Raw genomic sequence first — 8,219 nt, 5'->3', positions numbered from 1 at the left:
TCAATTTTTTTATTTATTATTGTTGACTTAACCTTTGAGCTTGTAAAGATATGACCCTTAGGTTGAGCCTCATTGTGAATACTGAAAACCAACATTTCAGGTCATCATTAGCGCCCCCTAATGATGAGTGGCTCTTCTTTATTGTCAGACGGAACCGTCACTGACATGAATGAGGTTCGCTGTCTGCCTCGCAGCATTTAGCCAAAACACACAACAATAAAACCGAGGGGCATGTTTACACAGCGGGTCGGTGAACTTGTTTTTAAGCTGCTCTAAATCATCCTCATGACTGACGCGTAGCTAACAACTGCATCGCTGCGCCGCCCCGCCTCTACGAGGCTCGTCCCCTGTTGGAAAAGATACTGATGCAGAATTATGTTTTGTTTGTTTTGGTTAGAGGCAAGAACATATTTCACAGTGTTGAAGGTCAAAGGGCAAGTTGAATTCTATGTGACTTACCGGGAGGAAATATGAGCCTCTAAAGCTTTTTAAGTGATTCCCTTCACTGCCGTGGCCTCGGGGCCAAGCTAGACTTGTTTCAACACACCCAAACAGAACAAGGCCCAAAGTTCTCCACAGACAGGGAAGTGATTTGTGGGGGTTTGTGGGAGCAACACGTGGTCAGTCTTAGGGACCATCTCCGTTTGTTCATTCTTTGATCATTCTGGGCAGATATTAAAGCTGCTCCTCGACCGTCACGTCCACACATGTCATCGTCCGTACAGGATGTTCTTAAGAAGCCCCTAATTTTTTCTCCTGAATAGCTTTCTTTTTTTTTTTTTTTTTTTTTTTTTTTTTTTTTCTGCAAACACAGAGTTCATTTTAGGTACGTGACCTTTCTGAATAAAAAAAGAATATCTGGGAAAACAATTTTGGGGGCTTTCCTCCTGCAGAAAAAGTGCCTCTGGTTGGATTATTTTGTCAGAAGAAAATAATTCTAGGGACGTGATTAAGGGCGAGTAAATAGCTGCAGTGTTATGGGTAGAGTGTGTGTATTTACGAATGCCTTGTGCTCACGTTGGCCCCCTGCCATTTTAACTCAGCTGAGGTCACGGACAATGAGGAAATAATTGTTCCAGTTATCAGGGTATGGGGAAGATTTATGCTCCACACGTACATTTTTTTTTTATTTTTAAATGAACTTTCATCACATTTGTTATTCACACACAAACTGCATTTTTTAGAAAAAGACAATTTTAAAACCCTGTTAAATTGGGCTATACAAATGAAAATGACTTGACCTGTCAGCTTGTAGTTTTAAATTATGTTTAAATTTATCCACTTCAAAGCAGGGGTCCCAACCCCCGGTGTGGGGACCTGTGCTGGTCCGTGGGTAATTTAGTACCGGGCCACAGTGTGACACAGTGAAAAAATCTACTTTTAGTTTTACTAATGTACTTCATCCCAAAATAATCCAGTCATATCCCTTTACTGTTTTCATTCAAAGATAATCTGTCAATGTTTCAAAACAACAGGTCAAAGGTCATTCAGACTCTGACACTGACAGAAGAAAGTCTGAAAGAGGTTTGATTTGGAAAATTCTGTGATCCTTCAACGATGGAGTGGTATTACCGGTCCACAGCTGATACCGATCGACCGGTCCTTGGTACAAAAAAGGGTCGGGGGCCGCTGATTTGATGACACTTGTATTGACAGCTTCCTGTGCTTCGTTATCACCAATACTTTTCATACAAAGACAAATAAACTTCTTTCCCAAACTTTTTTTCTGGGGACTCACAAACTTTTGCGACCCAAGTCAGTGGACATCATTGTAAACTCCTGGGAAACATGATGCAAGACGACCCAAAAAAAAAGTCTCTTGCGACCCACCTGCGGGTCACGACCCAGTCTTTGGGAAACAAGTAACTACATGAGAGACACAAGGGAGTTGTGGGAGAGAGCGCCAAGGCAACATTACTTAAAGTCAGAAATAGTGAAAAGTAACATCAAGAGTTTCTGGATAAAAATGACAAATTGCTTTCGGTCCCTGGCGTTTCAGAGTGCCAACATAAGTCCGAAAATCCCAGATCAATGCGGCCCATCAGTTCTTCTGTCCATAATTTCTGCGTCGAACACTGAGTCTGCCTCTGTGGGGATTTTGTGAAACATGTGTGCGAGTGTTTCGGGGGCCGTTCATGAGAACGGAGCATCAGTGGGATTATCTCTCTCGCCTGCTCTCGTTCTCCACCGTCCTGCTCCTCTCTGCTCTCTGTCTCCTCCACCTCATCACCCCTCAGCCTCTCCACCGTCAGGGAGCCACGGCACGAAGACCACCGCTGCCTAATTTGTTCAGTGGGTCGGGTTTGGGTATGAGGGCTCTGTATGTGTGTGTGTGTGTGTATGTGTGTGTGTGTAAACACATGTGGGAGTAAATCACAGCCAAGAGGAGAAGACGGCAGAGATAAGACTGGGCATATATTTGATGGAGCGGCATATTTGATGTGAGATGTAGGTGAAGGGATGGACATGTTGGAGGAGATCCATGGCAGACATATTGCACACACACACACACACACACATCCTTGCAGTGAGCACCTCCTCGTCGGCCAAGTGGTGCTATGCTTTGATCTTGACACTGTGGGTCAACCCAAGCCCTCATCTCCCCTCTCTTTTTACTCTTCACTCTCTAGCTCCCCCTCCCTCCCCCCTCCTCTCCCTCCAGCCGTCTGGATGACTATCCCCGACAGCCTTGGGGTGTTTAGGTTCTGGAGGGATCCCAATTTCCTCTTCTAATCATGACATCATCATGCCTCAATGGGTTAAAGATGTGGCCAGCAGATCCTCTGCTGCCTTGTTCTGCAGCTTCCCATCACATTACACACATTACACGCAGCGCGTCGCGTCGCGCCAGGAGAAACGGCCAGAGCCGGCATGACTGTGTAACTAAGGCGTGTAAACGGTCGGTTGGTTGATGGTTAAAAATAAGTACGTGCGTTTATTGAGTCTGTGTGTACGTTGTTCTGAGATGCAGAGTAAGTTTAGACCAGGTCCAGGCCGTGTGGTAATCCAATAGTGCTGTTCATCAGTAGTCTGGAGGATACAGCCTACATCCTCGGACTTGATTAAAGGCTAAGGCTGATTAGAGGTGAAGAGTAGCTGTGGCTCGCCTGGGCTGTCAATAGACGTTAGCTTCACCTCCACCAGGCTGGCTAATCACGTCAGGAGTGAATCATCTGGTCTGGTCACCAACAAACGCTCTCCTCTCCTCTCCTCTCCTCTCCTCTCCTCTCCTCTCCTCTCCTCTCCTCTCCTCTCCTCTCCTCTCCTCTCCTCTCCTCTCCTCTCCTCTCCTCTCCTCTCCTCTCCTCTCCTCTCCTCTCCTCTCCTCTCCTCTCCTCTCCTCTCCTCTCCTCTCCTCTCCTCTCCTCTCCTCTCCTCTCCTCTCCTCTCCTCTCCTCTCCTCTCCTCTCCTCTCCTCTCCACTGCTCTCCATTTCTTTTCTCCCCTCTCATCTCCTCTCTTTTCCTCTCCTCTCCTCTCCTCACCTTTTCCTTTTCCTCTCCTTTGCTTTCCTTTCCATTTCTCTTCTCCCCTCTCATCTCCTCTCCTCTCCTTCCCTTTCCTTCCCTTCCCTTTCCTTTCCTTCCCTTTCCTTCCCTTTCCTCTCCTTTCCTCTCCTCTCCTCCCCTCTTCTCTCCTCTCCTCTCCTCTTCTTTCCTTTCCTTTCCTTTCCTTTCCTTCCCTTTCCTTTCTTTTCCTTTCCTTTCCTTTCCTTCCCTTTCCTCTCCTTTCCTCTCCTCTCCTCTCCTCTCTCCTGTTTTCTTTCTCCTCCCTGCCACAACACTTTACTGTGTTAAGTGAGTAATGAGAGAAGCCCAGATTACAATCAGGCGCTTCATTTTCTGCCAGGTCCACATCTGTGCTCAGCCATCAAGCATATAATGATGCAGTATTACTGGAACAGCGGAGGGCAGTATCAGCACTGCCATCACCAGGGTACTTCATGACCTACACCTTTATTGAACTTGACCATAATAACATTGATAAGTCCAGTAAATACTGGTGAATCGGTGTGCGGTCGTCAGTCTTCTACCATGTAATTAATTAATGAACAAGTGTTCATAATTGTGTGCAATTAAAAAAAAAGTATTTTCATTGAAAGTCATTTTCATGTTTCTGTAACGGTGACAACATCCAGGTGAAGTTGCGATAAAAGTCAATAACTTATCAAAACAAACCCCGTGTCACTGGCAGGTTAAAATTAAACCTTGTATTTTCGAGTGGGATTCAGACCCTTCGTGACAAAGTCAGTGTTTGTGTAATGTAGGTGCGGTTGTCACTGCGCTGCAGGCAAAAAGAAACCCCACGTGTGTGAACGGCACCATAAATAACACCGACACTTTTATGTGACCCGTCGTGTTTGTCTACATATATAGCAACTTTCAGCATCTCTCCCACACCTCACACGTTGTAAAAAAGGTGAAGTGTACCTTTATTACAAACACATTCACCACCTGCCGCTGTTTAAAGAGCAGCTGATAGTCAGAGTTTTGACACGGTGCTATAATTACCACCTGTATTTATAATGGCTTTTTTTTTACCCGGCAGGTCAACAATGTGTACGAAGCACAAAGACCTAGAGCAGAGCCGACGGGAACACCTACAGAAACAACACTGCTGGGGGTGGAGCCAGGAGTCAGGTGGGTGGAGTCAGGAGTCAGGTGGGTGGAGTCTACATCCATGTTCCAGTCTGTGAACTGAAGTACTGACAGTGGTGACTGTCTTTTGCTTGAAGGATCGCTATTCTTATTGTATTTAGAAGGATGGATGGATGGATAGATTGATGGATGGATGGATGGATGTATGGATGGATGGATGGATGATAGATGGATGGATGGATAGATAGATGGATGGATGGATGATAGATAGATAGATAGATAGATTGATGGATGGATGGATGGGTGGATGGATAGATGGATGGATGGATCGATGGATGGATGGATGGATGATAGATAGATGGGTGATGGACGGATGGATGGATGGATAGATGTATGGATGGATGGATGGATGATAGATAGATGGGTGATGGATGGATGGATGGATGATAGATGGATGGATGGATCGATGGATGGATGGATGGATAGATGTATGGATGGATGGATGGATGGATAGATGGATGGATGGATGGATGAATAAATAGCTAGATGGATGGACGGACAGATGTGTTTTCTGATTGGACAGTAAACTGTGTGTGTGTGTGGGGGGGGTTATGTGTAGTAGGGACTAAACTAAAACCAGTTTTTGCTACGTCATTCTGTCCTGTTTCAATCACTGCATTTTGACAGTGGTATAAAAAAGAGTAAAATTAAATATGCAGCTACAGTCTGTTCCTTAAAAACAGCCTGCGTGTATCAATATGTTCAGAGAAAGGTTGGGGAGAAATTTGCACCTGTGGTTGGAGTGATTTGACTGTCAACTGGATTATCTGGACGTGTCCGAGTGTCATTTTAAGCCCAGTAAAAAGTCCAGTTCCAGTTCTATTATTAGAATAGTTGTAGTTTTCTCGAATAAAAAATATATAAATCAGCTGTCTCTGAAACGAAAAGAAGAAAGTATTTTTCTTTTTGGCCCTTGTCTGATGTCAGTATTCAGGTACCAGAACCAGAAGAATCGTAGAGTTCGTACAGGTTTAGTAGTCTGACACACGCACAGCCAGGAGTGTGTTTTACATTAGGGAATAAGAGAGTGATACTGTGCTTGAACTTGGCATGTAGCAACCTTTATGGTGGCATTAGAGGCGGTCAAAGTCAAACTCACGCAGCCGTTTCTCATTCTTTCAACGTTTTCTTCTCTCACCCAGGCGAACTCTCTGGAGCTTTTTTCACAACAGTGACGAAGAAAAATCTCTCTGCTAATGCTGAAGTAACACGTCTGGGATCTGAGGGAAAAACACACAGCCTAGAAAAAGTTTCCCTGACATTCACAGAAGAGACATTACTCTGTCAATATCCCAGTTCAACAGACAACGTGGCCTGAGCTCGGCGGCCGGTTCACGTGTACTCGTGCACTTACGGGCATATCTCCTCTTTTATTTGCAAAATGAGAAAGGTGGGAGAGGCGGGGAATTGGATTCCTCCGAGCCTGCTGTTCCTTGTCAGTGCGGCTGTAGACAGCTGGGCGCCCACTACAGTTAAGATCAGAGGCCTTGATAACCTGCTCTCTGATTTATGGAGAGCAAACGGCCTCTGCAATCACCTAATGAGGTCGAGAACGCTAGTGTTTAGATGTTTATTAGTTAGCCAAAACCAGCTGGGGTCACTTTTTTTTTTTTTAACTTCTGACTCTTATTGTGTCTTTACCTGAGCTTCAGCCCAGTGTACCGTCAAAACATTCAAAAACAAATTCTGTTCTATCTATCTATCTATCTATCTATCTATCTATCTATCTGTCTGTCTGTCTGTCTGTCTGTCTGTCTATCTATCTAGCTATCTTGCTAGCTATGTCTAGTTTGTTTCTTCTTAACAGTAACATTCCAACCTTAATGCTACTTGGTTAGCTAAGGTTAGCTCATTTAGCTCCTATTTCTTTAAGGAATACTTTTGTATTTTTACCAAATATGTCATATTTTATATTGTATTGTTATACAATATTTCCAATATTAAACAATGATTAATTGTTTGGTTTTTAGTTTTGTCGCTTTGTTAACTGCCCTCCATTAACTTTTTAAATTTTTTAGCCTTTGTAGCTTCATGGCTAGTTCCAACTGTTTCCATTTTTTACTTTACTATATTAATCAAAATATTACATTCTTATTCAACTTTTACAGCTACATTTTTTTTTGACTTTTTTTAAACTCTACCTTTTTTAAGTACTATCTGACAAAACGCACAAACTGACTACATAAAAACAGTTTGTTGGAGATATCATCCAATCCTGGGCCACTTCTAGCAGACATCTAGCCCATACACATTTGGTGTGAGTCTTAAGTGATTCACATGTAAAATGAAGCCCGATATTTTCGAACATATTTTTTTTTTTTGTCCTTTCTGGGAAATAAACAGAGTTCTTGGCAGTGAGTAGCATTAATGCCACCTATATTTGGCCCATACACAGTCCGGCTGTGACACAGTCTAACTGGCTACAGTAGGCACTTTTTAAAGGTTAATAACAATGCAACACAAAAATCAAATAGGTAACCTGATTCCTACAGTAGAAAATACAATTAGGTGTTTTTTTTATTTCTGTCTGCCTGCAGGTCCACAGTAAATAGAGATCGACTCGTGAGTGTGCAATAATGAAGATTTTGCTTTCATCATAGCCAGTCTAGCGTAGGTCCAGAGTTTTATGATCTCCAGCCGACCCCTATTGTCTGCCTCCACCACCAAACTTCACCACATACTTTGCGGTTCTCATTACAGGAGGTCATGTAAAGTGTCCTCTGTAGGGGCTCGTCTGCCTCGGGGCTTTTTCTCAGCAGGAGGAGGCTGGAACGCACGGTTCGTGGCAGCGCCGTTTCACGACTTCATGCACTGCAACTGTACCATGTACCGACTCAACATCAAGCAGCAGCATTACCAGAGAGAAAGAAAGCATCACTTTGGCTGATGCTGATAATTCAGCTGTTGTCACGTGCATCTGTATATAGATGTTCTCTGTAACAAGATTCCAGCGTCTAATCCTCTGTTAGCGGCCGATCTCGGCGGGGTTTATTGGACATTCATTATGTGTGCGCGCACACACATACCAAAAAAAAAAAGACCTCTGAGACAACGCTGTTCTCCAGGTTACACTAATAAATTACAAAATAACGCAAGTGCAATGTATGAACTCACAAACACGAGCTGACAGAAAACACATCAGCTTCTCTGGGGTTTCCCACCGCACCTGGAAAAAAAACTCTTTTCTGTCCCAAAAAGCTAATCCAGAACAGACTGTTTTCTCACTCACCCCCTCACCCCCCCATCCCACCCCCTTTTCTCCATTCAGCCTTCAGTAAAGTATCAAAACAGCTTCTCCATTCTGCCTCTGTAATAGTGGCTTTGTTTTTAATCTTTGGATAAGATGTGGTTCGGAAAACTTCTCTTACCGTGCTTGGGTTTCTTGTTCCCTCCTCTTTTCAGTGTAAGTGTCACCACAGAGACTCATCCGCCTTTTGTTAATCTAGAAATTGTCACTTTTTGGCACAAATTCAATTTTGGAATCCTTTTAAATTTTAAGGCTTAGGAAAGCACTAGATGGACAAAAAAGATCTTTCGATGCCTTTATTTTGTTAAACTTTG

At 43.7% G+C, this 8,219-nt stretch overlaps 1 long non-coding RNA gene across 1 annotated transcript in view; it reads left to right on the top strand.

Moving 5' to 3' along the window:
* The window catches only part of LOC112488082 (uncharacterized), a 138,298-nt gene extending 133,650 nt beyond the window's left edge, over window positions 1-4,648 (top strand). The window contains exon 3 of the long non-coding RNA XR_003051806.1: window positions 4,549-4,648. This is a non-coding gene — a long non-coding RNA (uncharacterized LOC112488082). The remainder of the gene's footprint in view (window positions 1-4,548) is intronic.
* Window positions 4,649-8,219: the final 3,571 nt, after the last annotated feature.

The sequence above is a fragment of the Cynoglossus semilaevis genome, chromosome 14 (assembly GCF_000523025.1).
Source record: "Cynoglossus semilaevis isolate Cse_v1.0 chromosome 14, Cse_v1.0, whole genome shotgun sequence".
NCBI classification, from domain to species: domain Eukaryota; kingdom Metazoa; phylum Chordata; class Actinopteri; order Pleuronectiformes; family Cynoglossidae; genus Cynoglossus; species Cynoglossus semilaevis.
The sequence above is the reverse complement of the archived record's forward strand: the minus strand, read 5'-3'. Positions and strand labels throughout refer to the sequence as shown.